At 50.5% G+C, this 12,856-nt stretch overlaps 1 long non-coding RNA gene across 1 annotated transcript in view; it reads right to left on the reverse strand.

Annotated features, from left to right (window-relative positions):
* LOC116977348 overlaps positions 1-9,782 on the reverse strand; it is a 13,462-nt gene extending 3,680 nt beyond the window's left edge. The window contains exons 1-2 of the long non-coding RNA XR_004413201.1: positions 9,772-9,782; positions 3,082-3,086 (exon numbers count right to left, since the gene is read on the reverse strand). This is a non-coding gene — a long non-coding RNA (uncharacterized LOC116977348). The remainder of the gene's footprint in view (positions 1-3,081; positions 3,087-9,771) is intronic.
* Positions 9,783-12,856: the final 3,074 nt, after the last annotated feature.

The raw sequence follows: 12,856 nt of genomic DNA on the forward strand, positions 1-12,856 counted from the left end.
CTCCCTCTCCCCTCTCGATCCCTCTCCCTTCTCTCGATCCCTCTCTCCCCTCTCTTCTCTCGATCCCTCTCTCCCTCTCTTCTCTCAATCTCTCTCTCCCTCTCTTCTCTCGAATCTCTCTCTCCCTCTCTTCGCTCGATCTCTCTCCTCCCTCCCTTACGCTTAAAGAAATGGTGGCCGTGACGTTCCGTTACGTACTACATGTCAGTCCATTGGATTTCGGAGGAGTGGTCTATCTTGCTCTGCTATAAGATCTTTGCTGATTTCTGCCGTTTCTCTGATCCAGGTGAGTTGAGTGAAACTATAATTAATTCTCTGTTGTTGAGCTGCTGGCAAAATGTCGCCACAGGCAGGCGCCATCTTCAAAAAGCATCATATGCAGAGTGGGGACCCGACCCCAAAGATTTAGTGTGAGAATCTGTCATTTCTGCAACACGACAGCAATTCTCAGCCCTTTCCAGAGATCTGTATCACGTATAAGTTCATCACGCACCTTGTCATTGAGAATACCATAAACCAGTCTGTCACATATAAGACTATCACATAGATTTCGAAATTTGCATCGGCTGACGATGAGTTTTAAAGAACTGATATAGACCAACCAGGCTCACCTAGCTAAAATAAACTGAAACCAACTAGGCAAGTTAGGGGTCCATGATCCCTGATACCATGTTGAATGATCAGACCCACACATAGAGGTTATAACTCATAATCTTTATTGCAGTACAAGCAGAGGGAACACGACATGCTTTCATCTCCATGGTCTGCATCAAATCTAAAGAGACAGAGTGACGCACTGGCTACAGGACCGGTGTGCCCAGGGAGGGATGAAGATCTAGACTGGACTTCATAAGGAATATGTAGCATGCATGCATAATCTGTGTGGTGATATATATATATATAGTAAAGACATACTAATCTACAATCACCCATTAGCTTTCTGCGCTCTAAAGAATAAAGTCCTAGACTGCCCGACCTCTCCCCATAGCTTAAGCTTTGGAGTCATGGCAACATCCTCGTACTCTTTCCAGCTTAATGGCATACTTCCTATATCAGGGTGACCACAACTGAACACAGTACTCCAAGTGCAGCCTTCTAATTTCTTGTACAACTGTAACATAATGTCCTAACTTTTATACTCAATTCCCTGTCTGAGGATGACCAATGTATCAAAAGTCTTCTTCGCCAACCCTATCTACCTTGGATGCCATTTTCAAATTCATGAGACATGATCTCCCACAAGGGATGGTACAAAGATTAATTAATATAAAACGATGCTGACTATCATTCCAAATACATGTATATCTTATCCCTCAGAAATCCCAGGTTTTTCTTTGCAACCTTCTTAAATTTGAGTTTAGTTTTGTTTAGAGATATAGCGCGGAAACATGCCATTCGGCTCACCGAGTCCATGCTGACCAGCGATCCCCATTCACTAACACTATCCTACACACAGGGGACTATTTACAATTTTTACTAAACCATTTAGCCTACAAACCTGTGTAAGGAGGAATAGCTGATGCTGGTTAAACTGAAGGCAGACACAAAAAGCTGGAGTAACTCAGCGGGAGAAAAGGAATAGGTCAAGACACGAAAGTGTGGTAGGAAACTGGTAGGAAAAGTCACAACTACTCCAACATATTGGTTGAAATAACATAATAAGATTATATCCTTGTTTGGTTCAGTCAATGCTCAACATTTAAAAGCACTGATGTGCCATCTATCTATACATAACTAAAACCCCAATCTTCTTATCTTCCGATTGCGCGGTCTTTCTATTTGCACAAAAACGGTTCACGATAGCGCTACGATTTTTCACCAGTTCACTCACCGTCCACCAAGTTTCGATCCGATCGTTTGAATGTCGTAAATGTCGTAAATGTTAGCGAGCTTTAAAAATCTTACAAATGCGCATGCGCAGATCGATCTCTTCTCCTGCCAGTCAGCGCCGTGTGGATTAGTCTCTTCCCCTGTCACTCCCCAGGATGTCCGCCCCTTCCTGCACCATCGCGTCTTTACTAGAGCTGAGGGTGGCCGGTGGAGGTTTCCAACCGGACTTTCGGAGAGGCCAGAAGCAATCCAGCCCAGCCCCAAGCAGCCCAACCCCGCCCCGCCCCAAGCAGCCCCGCCCCAAGCAGCCCCGCCCCAAGCAGCCCAGCCCCAAGCAGCCCCGCCCCAAGCAGCCCAGCCCCAAGCAGCCCCGCCCCAAGCAGCCCCGCCCCAAGCAGCCCCGCCCCAAGCAACCCCGCCCCAAGCAGCCCCGCCCCAAGAAGCAGCCCCGCCCCAAGCAGCAGCCCTGCCCCAAGCAGCCCCGCCCCAAGCAGCAGCCCAGCCTCGGAGACGAGACCCGACCCAGCCCAGCATGGGAGACCCAGCCCAGCGTCGGAGATGTCGCCAAACGGAAAGCGGAGACTCTAATCCTGGTGAGTCCACATCGCACCGCCAGTTCCAGCCACTACCCCTCTGGTCCCCTTCGCTGGCTCCTCACCCTCCACCGTGATGTCCCCCTCTATCCCATGGCTTTTCCCCGTCTTTTCTCCAAGCTCACTCTCCCCCGCCCACGCACCCCTCTCCCCCCACAAACCCCTCTCCCCCCACAACTACCCCCGGCCCAACACCTCTATCCCCACACACAACCACCGCCCACCGCCCATATACCCATCCCCCCACAAGCCCCCTGCCCATATATCCTCCTGGCCCCACACACACCCCGCCCCCACAACCCCCCCATCCGCCACAACCCCCCTACCCCCACACACACCCCACCCCCACAACCCCCCCATCCCCCACAACCCCACAACCCCCCTACCCCCGCCCCCACAACACCCCCTCTCCCCCACAACCTGCCCTCCCCCAAACACCCCTCCTCCAGCTCACACACCTCTCCCCCCCACAACCCCCCTCCCCGCACAACCCTCCACCCCCACAACCCACCCACACACACACCCCACCCACATACATACCCCGCCCCCACAACACCCCCGCCCCCAAAACCCACGTCCGCCCCCACACACCCCTCCCCCACTCACACACACCTCTCCCCACAATCCCTCTGCCCGCACACCGCTCCCCCTCCACAACCCACCCTCCCCACACACACCCCCGCCCACACCCCCCCCACGCACACCCCGCCCACACACACCCCTCTCCCACACACACACACACCCTCCCCCACACCCGCCACACCCCCACATCCCTCCTCCCCCTCCCACACACGTTCCGCACACATACCCAATTCCCCCCCCACCACACACCCCCCCACCACACACTCCCCTCTCCCACACCACCCTCTCCCCCCCTCCTACATCCCCCCGTCCACACACATCCCTCCTCCCCTCCCACCCCACACACCCCCCGCCACACACCCCATTTCCCCCCCCCCCCCCCTCCTCTCCCACACTTGAAGAGGGGGAGGGAGTGCTTGGGGATGAGGGTAAATGAGCCGTGCCTGCGCAGTTAGGGGCTATGGGTGAGTGGTGGAATATTGCATTGGGGGAACGGGTTGCGTGGGGGAACGGGTGAGTGGTGGAATATTGTGTTGGGGAATAGGTTGCGTTGGTGGCCCAGGCCTCCCATGTGACTGGGACCCAACGGGTCCCACTTAGTCCAGTAGATAATATAAATATGGCAAATGATGCAATTCACTCAGTTGCTCATCCTATCGTATCTTAATCCCATTTTGAACCCCGCAAATTAATTCCAGTGAGAAATTCCAGATGCATCAACAAGGGTGGAGCCAACAAGAGTCATCTATGCTGATATGCAGCCTTTCAATGGAATATCTAGTGCTGCTTCCAAATCATAATTTGCTGCATGGTGTGTAGGAGACATCAGATATGGAACCACCATTATCTATCTAATTATTACATAATTTTAATATAACTATCTAATTATTCAGACAAGCTGCTGCAGGCCTGTTTCAATGCTGTAACTCTGATCTAAACTAATCCTAAACTAAATGTTATATCCATGGGTAAACCAGAGATTTCCATTGGTGCACTCCACAAATTAAATGGATGGAATTCAAATTGTGGACCCCACATATGCCACTCCAAGAAATTTGCTTAATTAGCACTTGTTAATTAAGTGTTAAAACTCAATGTGTTTCCTTTAGCAAATTCAAGTGATAATCAGCAATTAGGCCCCAAATTATGTGCATAATATAGACAGCATCCATTTAGCGCCTGTTTTTCATCCTTTCACCAAACTATCCTAATTACCCAGCTACCAAGACTAGCAGGCTCGACAGTGAATGGAAAAGGCTGTCATCGGAGGATTGTGTAATTACTTTATCCTTACCTGAAAGACAATCAAAATAGTATCTTTCCTTTGGCACCAGACATAGGACTCTGTGCTTCCTATTGTAATTTAAAATAAATAGAGAATTCTCTGATGTGAATTGACTTCTTATGCATCAGGATATTTAATGTAATAATATATATACACTGGAGATTATACAAACTGCGTCTAACATATAATGGTGATCGATCTCAAATACGGATGCTGTCTGAAGAAGGGTTTCGGCCCGAAACGTTGCCTATTTCCTTCGCTCCATAGATGCTGCTGCACCCGCTGAGCTTCTCCAGCATTTTTGTGTATCTTCGATTTCCCAGCATCTGCAGTTCCTTCTTAAACAATATAATGGTGAAATATAGTTTACAAACAATATATCCCTTTAAATTAAAATCAGTAAGGTGGCGCAGCAGTAGAGTTGCTGCCTTACAGCGCTTGCAGCGCCGGAGACCCGGGTTCGATCTCAAATACGGATGCTGTCTGTACGGAGTTTGTATGTTTGAATTGAATTAAATTGAATAAAATTTATTAGCCAAGAATGTATACATGCTCACATGTAACAACACGATATACAGTAAACAATTAAACTATTCTCCCCATGACTGCGTAGTTTTTCTCCGAGATCTTCAGTTTCGTCCCACACTCCAAAGACGTACAGGTATGTAGGTTAATTGGCATGGTGTATGTGTAAATTGTCCCTAGTGTGTTTAGGATAGTGTTAATGTGCGGGGATCGCTTGTCGGTGCAGTCTCATTGAGCCGAAGGTCCTGTTTCCGCACTGTATCTCAAAAACTAAAATCTAAAACTAAAGTGGTGTGGGTATGACCAGTGAAAGAAAGTTAGGGCTAGCAATAGATTAAAACAAAATGGCATAGAAAGTTTGTCTGTACCAATATTATTTTGCTTTTTTTGATATAAGTAGCAATATAAGTGGCTTTCTTTTCAACTCATTGATACTCATCTAAAACTAATTAAAGCAGCACTTTAGGTTCAGTGGTGGAGATCCTGTCTCAGATTCAACAATCTCCTACATTTTTTTCAAAAACAAAAAAAAACAGTAATTTGCACCCCGGGTTCGATGCGATTTTGTTCCCCTGTTGTCTCCCAGCATAGGCGGAAATCGCTTTTAAAACATGGGGGGGACACATTGAGGCCTAACATTTAGGACAGGGGTCGACAACCTTCAGCCCATGGGCTAGATCTGGCCTGTAACCCAAAATCATCCGGCCCGCAGGCGTATTTTTTTTCAGTTAGTTTTTGCGACCTGGGAACTGCAACCAGTCCCGGGACACGCATGCGACCTGGGAACTGCAACCAGTCCCGGGGCACGCAGGCGACCTGGGAACTGCATCCAGTCCCGGGGCACGCAGGCGACCTGGACGCTACAACCAGATCTGCCAGCCGACCTGGGTGCCACAGCCGACCTGGGACTGACTGTAGTGGCTAGGTCACAAAACATGGGGAGGATTGTTCCCCACCTCTCAAAACATGGTGAAAATCGTAACATTCTTCAGAGGATTTAACATTGGTTCCTCAATGACATTAAATCACAAACTGAAAAGCTTAAAGAGTTCTCCTTGAATTCAGAAGGCGATAAAATATAGTTTGGCAATTGATTTCAAGGTTTTTGCACGGTACACTAATATGTGATGTAGAGTATTCATTTGAACAATTTTCATGTGCCCCACCTCCATGGTTACCTGATGGTACATTGTATCTGCACCATTTTCTATACTTTTTATTCAGATTTCCAGCATTGCAGTATGTAATGACTTTACAATATTTCAAAGTTTAGTTTGATTGAAATAGTTCTTATCTCAGCATATGTTCCTGTTCAACATTAAATCAAATTGTTTACCTTCCCAGATTTTGAATCAGCCCTTAAACCATGCTTTTATGATCATGCCAGAAGTTATTAAAATGAAGCGAAATTGCTAGTAGCTATGTTCTGATATTTGTAAACAAGATGTGAGATTGAAATCCAGCCTTAGCTGGCATTCATTATATTTTCCTTTCTCGTGATGAGAGCTTGAAAACTAACCAACAAAAAGATTGAAACATTTTGCATTAGATCAATCAAAGGTCATTGCTGAGAATCTCCACGTCTTAGACCTAATCCGCCCTGCCTTCCACATCTAAGAATGACATAAGTAAGGAAGACAGTGAATACAAAATACAAAACAGCAGCCCTACTCTGAGCTTTAATAGAATTAAGGACTCAGACGTAAGATAGCTGGCAATGAACCAGAGGTGCGATAAGCTGATTATTATGCAAGGATATCTGTTTAGAAGTGGAATAAAAACTCAAGATGTTGGAGGCAGCGGCTGGTAAACTGTTGCCTGACAGCTCTGGGAATCTGCTCTCAATCTTGCCCTTTGTGCTATTTGTGTGGGCAGTCACACATTGCCCCTGTGACTGTGTGGGTTTCCGCTGGATGCTCTGATTTCCTCTCACAACTTAAAGATGCGCAAGTGAGGAGGTTAATGGGCTAACATTGTCGAACTAACAAGAGAAACATAGATATTTGACGGTTGGTTTGGATTTTGTGGGCAGAATCCATGTCTCAGCAGGTTGGCTAGGAACTATGGAGGAAGTATTAAACAGCGTTAATATTTCAGATGATGACCTTCCATCAGAGAGAAAGGCGGATCTAAACTGAATCAACATGTGACAGTCATGGGTCCCTACTTTTCAAGCAATCCAGACAAGGTGCTTAGATGAGGTATTAGATGCCTTAAATATTAACGCACAGTGTTAATGTCTGCTCCAGGTCCCCCAGATTATGTCCCCCAAAATTTGTCACCGATACGTTCAGCGGACACCAGGCCTGCTCCATTCATGAATCTTCAATGAACGCCAAGGCAGTGACAAAAGGTGGCTGAACTATTATTTTAAACATACGTGTGTTTAGAACTGGAGGAGAGGAAATTCCACCCCAATTGATCATGTGTTTGCACTCACTGATGGGGGGTCGACACAAGGGCGATTATCAAGGGTCACTTGCCCCAACGTTGATGGCTATGCCCAGGCAAGCAGCCAAATCCTCAGGCATTTCACTCCTGACACAAATTGTTAAGAGTCAAGAGTGTTTTATTGTCATATGTCCCAGATAGAACACTGAAATTCTTACTGCAAGCAGCACAACAGAATGTAAACATAGTACACTGTAAACAATATAATAACAAGATTAAAAAAAGATCAGTGTGTGTATATATACACATACTCACAAATACACACACACACACACACACACACACACACACACACACACACACACACACACACACACACACACACACACACACACACACACACACACACACACACACACATTGGGGAGGGGGGAGAGAGGAGTGGGGGAAGGGGAGAGAAGGAGGAGGAGGGAGGAGGGAGGGGAAGGAGGAGGGAGAGGGGGAAGAGTCTGGAGGGAGGGGGAGAGTGGTAGGGGGGCAGGGGAAGAGTGGGATGGGAGGGGGAGAGGGGTAGGGGGAGAGAGGGGGAATAGTGGTGAGGGAAGGGGGAGGATAAGAGTGCGGAAGAGGGGCAGAGGGGTAGGGGGAGTGGTGGAAGAGGCAGAGATGGGTAGGGGGAGAGGTGGGGGGAGAGAGGGGTGGCGTGGGAGGGGAGGAGGGAGAGGGGTGAGGAGAGAGGGAGAGGGGTGAGAGGGGGGAAAGGGAGGAGGAGAGAGGGGTGCGGGAGGGGGTGAGAGAGGGTGGGGGGAGGGGGGGAAAGAGGGTGGGGGAGGAGGTGAGAGGAGAGAGGGAGGGGAGGAAGGAGGGGAGGGAGGAGGGAGAGGGGGACGAGTGTGGAGGGAGGGGAGAGGGGTAGGGGGAGAGGGGGGTGAGAGGGGGGAGAGTGTGGAGGGAGGGGGAGAGCGGAGAGAGGGGGAAGAGTGGGGAGGGAGAGGGAAGGGAGGGGGGGGAGCGAGAGGGGTGGGGGGAGGGAGATGGGGAGTGGTGGGGGATGGGGGGTGGGGGGAGATAAGTGGAAGAATGGGGAGGGAGGGGGAGAGGTGTAGGGGGGAGTGGTGGAAGTGGGAGAGAGGGAGGGGGAGAGGGGTAGAGGGAGTGGTGGAAGAGGGACAGAGGGGTAGGGGAAGGGGTGGGGGAGAGAGGGAAGCGAGGGGGAAGGGAGGGGGGGAGAGAGAGGTGGGGGAGGGAGAGGGGTGGGGTAAGGGGGTGAGAAGGGGAAGAGTGGTGGGGGAGGGGGTGAGGGGTAGGGGGGGTGGTGGAAGAGGGACAGGGGTAGGGGGCAGGGGGAGAGATGGAGGGGGGTGGGGGGGAGAGAGGGAAGGGGGTGGGGGAGAGAGGGATGGGGTGGGAGCAGGGGGGGGGAGAGAGAGAGGGGTGAGGAGAGGGAGATGAAGAGGGAGGAGGAGAGAGCGGTGGGGAGGGGAGGAAAGTGGGGAAAGGGGAGAGAGTTGTGGGGGAGGAAGGAGGGAGGGGAGGAATGAGATGGGGGGGGGAGAGAGGGGGTAGAGTGTGGATGGAGGAGTGGAAGTGGGGAGGGAGGGGGAGAGGGGTAGGGGGAGTGGTGGAAGAGGGTCAGAGGGGTAGGGGGAAGGGGTGGGGGGAGAGAGGGGAGGGGGAGAGGGAAGGGTGGGGATGGAGATGGGTGGGGTAAGGGGAGAGAAGTGGAAGAGTGGGGAGGGAGGGGTAGGGGGAGTGGTGGAAGATGGACAGAGGGGTAGGGGGAACGGGGCGGGGGGAAAGAGGGAAGGGGTGGGGTGGAGAGGGAAGGGGGTGGGGGATAGAGGGATGGGTGGGAGGAGGATGGGGAGGAGAGGGAGAGGGGTGAGGAGAGGGAAACATAGAAACATAGAAATTAGGTGCAGGAGTAGGCCATTCGGCCCTTCGAGCCTGCACCGCCATTCAATATGATCATGGCTGATCATCCAACTCAGTATCCTGTACCTGCCTTCTCTCCATACCCCCTGATCCCTTTAGCCACAAGGGCCACATCTAACTCCCTCTTAAATATAGCCAATGAACTGGCCTCAACTACCTTCTGTGGCAGAGAATTCCAGTGTGAAAAATGTTTTTCTCATCTCGGTCCTAAAAGATTTCCTCCTTATCCTTAAACTGTGACCCCTTGTTCTGGACTTCCCCAACATCGGGAACAATCTTCCTGCATCTAGCCTGTCCAACCCCTTAAGAATTTTGTAAATTTCTATAAGATCCCCCCTCAATCTTCTAAATTCTAGCGAGTACAAGCCGAGTCTATCCAGTCTTTCTTCATATGAAAGTCCTGACATCCCAGGAATCAGTCTTGTAGATGGTCCATGCATGCAACCAATAATATAGCTACCTCAGTACCACTAACCACTCCTTAGTTATCAAGTATAATAACTCTCTCTATCTCTCCCTCCCTCTCTTGGTTCCAGCACGGTTATAGTAGTCAGTGCTGGAATGTGTTTAACCTGAGTGATCATTAAACAATAAGTAAAGTTACAAGTGTGTCAGACTTAACATCTTTACATGGTGTCAGATAGTTAAAACGCACGTGTCCTGTTCATCGGGTTTTATTTCTTTATAAGTGTTGCTTTATCGGAGTTCTTTCTCGCACCCCTCTACCACTATGGCCTCCTCGTGCCGCAAGCCCTCGCTCCTTGTCTTTGATGCCGACATAGCGGAGCGCTGGGCGACTTTTGAGTTGAATTTCACACACTACATGAATATCGTTCACCGTAACGATCCCGACGCTGTCAAAGCATCTCTCCTGTTGAACCTTGCCGGCCCTGATGCCATGAGGAGAGCACTTGCTTTTGCCTACAATCCCGCGGTCCAGGATGACAACGATCTGGTCCTAGTACCTGCGGAGTCTGCCAACGATCCGGTATGTTTGCTACGGAAGTTTGCTGAAATTTGTGACTTGCCCTCTAACCGCATTTTAGAGCGAGCCAAGTTCTTTACGCGGAAACAACAGCCTGATGAGCCAGTTGAGTGTTTTATTGCTGATCTGCGCTATCTCGCCCAGAGGTGCCGATTTGAAAATATGACTGACCAGCTTACTAGGGACATTTTAGTAACGGGGATGATGGATCAGAAGTTGCGTTCGGAGCTACTGAGAATGCCAGATCTTACTCTGACCGAGGCCATGCACGCATCCAGGTTGGCCGAAGTTGTTGACCCGCAGTTCGTACAGCGGGAGTCCGATAGCCGAGCTATCAATCTAACGGTTTTCAACAGACCGCGTCCCAAAATAGACTACAATAGACCTGTGCCGCGGTCGAGCTACCCCACCCCGGCGCTCACGTTGTTAAGAAGTGCCCCAATTGTAATTATGTGCATTCTATGCAGTCGCAGTGCCCGGCTTACGGAAAATCCTGCAATTTCTGCAAGAAATTTAACCATTTCTCTGCTGCCTGCCGGTCCCGTGGGAAACTTCCCCCAGCTTCTAGACAAGTATTAAACAAACTGGTACAAGTCGATAACGAGTTTGGTTCCCAGTCCTCTCTCGACACTGCCCACGACTCTGAGCCAATTAGTTCTCAAGGAGATGCTAGTGTATTCACACTTCTACACGCACCTGTTCTACTCCCTGATCCATCGGTCCTCGTTACTGTCAACAATCATTCTTTCTAGTCTAAGCTCGATACTGGGGCAAAGGTCAATGTTATGTCAACAAGCCTGTTCAAGAAGATTAGACTTAATGAGCTGCTGACTGCAGACCGTTCGACTTTACATGCTTATGGGGGTGAGGTGCTGAAACCCGTGGGGAAAGCCACTTTCAATTGTGTGCTGCAGAAGTTATCGCGGCCCCTCCTGTTCTATGTTCCCGACTATGACTGTGTGACTCTGTTGGGAAACCAGGCATGCCAGGACCTAGGACTGGTGTCCTTCAACCGCACCGTCAACGAAGTGCAGGTGTTGCTGGATCCGATGTCTGAGTACCCGGACCTGTTCGACAATGAGCTGGGCAAGCTACCTCTCGTTTACAAAATCGCCACCGACCCGAACGTGGTGCCTGTGGTCCATGCACCACACAGAGTATCCCTCGCTATGAAGGATAAAGTTGAGTATGCTGAAAAGCATGTTCGCGATGGGAGTGCTGGAAGCGGTTAGCGAACCCACCCTGGGTCTCCACCATGGTCGCCACCCTGAAGAAGGACAAGAACGAGATACGTGTATCAATCCGAAGGGCCTGAACCTCGCGATAAGGCGACCACACTACCCCATGAGAACCGTGGAAGACGTTGCAGCTCAAGTCGACCAGGCCACGGTCTTCTCTGTCCTTGATGCCAAGAGCTCTTTCTGGCAAATACCTCTCGACAAACGCTCCTCCGACCTGACAACGTTTGCCACTCCATAGGGCAGATTCAAGTTCTTACGGATGCCATTTGGTATTAGCTCCGCCAGCGAGGTGTTTCAGCGGTCCATGGAACAGCTGTTCGCTGGCATGCCGTGTGCCATCATCGTGGATGATATCCTAGTCTACGGGAAGAATACCGCCGAACATGACAAGAACCTCCGCCGGGTCCTGGACCGGGCCCGACAGATCAATTTGAAACTGAACGAAAAAGAATGCAGGTTCCGCATATCCGAAGTGCCTTACGTCGGGCATATCTTCACTTCTAACGGTCTGAAGCCCGACCCGCAAAAGACAAATGCAATCTCCCAGATGTCAGCCCCCGCCGACGTCCTCGGTTTGCAGCGATTCCTGGGCATGGTCAACTACCTGGGGAAGTTCATCCCAAATCTCAGTGAACTGAGCTCGTCCCTGAGACAGCTAACAAAAAAGGACACTGCCTAGTCCTGGTTTCCACAACACCAGCAGGCTTTTGAATGGCTGAAGTCTATGTTGACCCACACCCCGACCTTAAAATTCTTCGACCTGCGCCGTCCCATTGTTGTTACCTGCGATGCCTCTCGTTTTGGACTAGGTGCTGCCTGCCTGCAGCTCTACAACGATGGATCGCTGCTACCGGTCTCGTATGCCTCTCGGACCAACAGTATGCTCACATCGAGAAAGAGCTTCTGACGGTGGCGTTCGCCTGCTCCAAGTTCAAAGACTTCCTCTTCGGCAGCAAATTCACAGTCGAAACGGACCACCAGCCATTAGTGACTATCCTCAACAAACCGATACATATTGCCCCCGCAAGGCTTCAGCGCATGATGCTGCAGCTCCAGCGTTTTGATTTCAACATCGTTTACAAGAAGGGCACTGAGATGCATGTGGCTGACACCCTGTCTCGTGCCCCACTAGCCTCCTGCGACCGCCACCCCTACGAGCAGGAGGACCTGCTGGTACTGAACGTCAACTTTGTCCCAACCAAGCAGCTACAGTGCCTGACCGAGCACACCGCCTCTGACCCTGCATTGCAGCAGCTCGCAGCCGTTATCAAGCGCAGGTGGCCCGACAGACGCACCACTTTGCCGTCGGGTGCCCACCCTTTCTTCCTAGTCCGTGATGAACTGGTGATCCAAGACGGTGTCATCATCAAGGGCCACAAGGTCGTGGTCCCTGCCTCCCTCTACGATCTATACTTCAATGCTGCCCACAGCGGTCATCCCGGGGTCGATGCTACCATTTCTCATGCCCAAGGACAATTTTACTGGCCCG

The sequence above is a fragment of the Amblyraja radiata genome, chromosome 9 (genome assembly GCF_010909765.2).
Source record: "Amblyraja radiata isolate CabotCenter1 chromosome 9, sAmbRad1.1.pri, whole genome shotgun sequence".
Classification (NCBI taxonomy): domain Eukaryota; kingdom Metazoa; phylum Chordata; class Chondrichthyes; order Rajiformes; family Rajidae; genus Amblyraja; species Amblyraja radiata.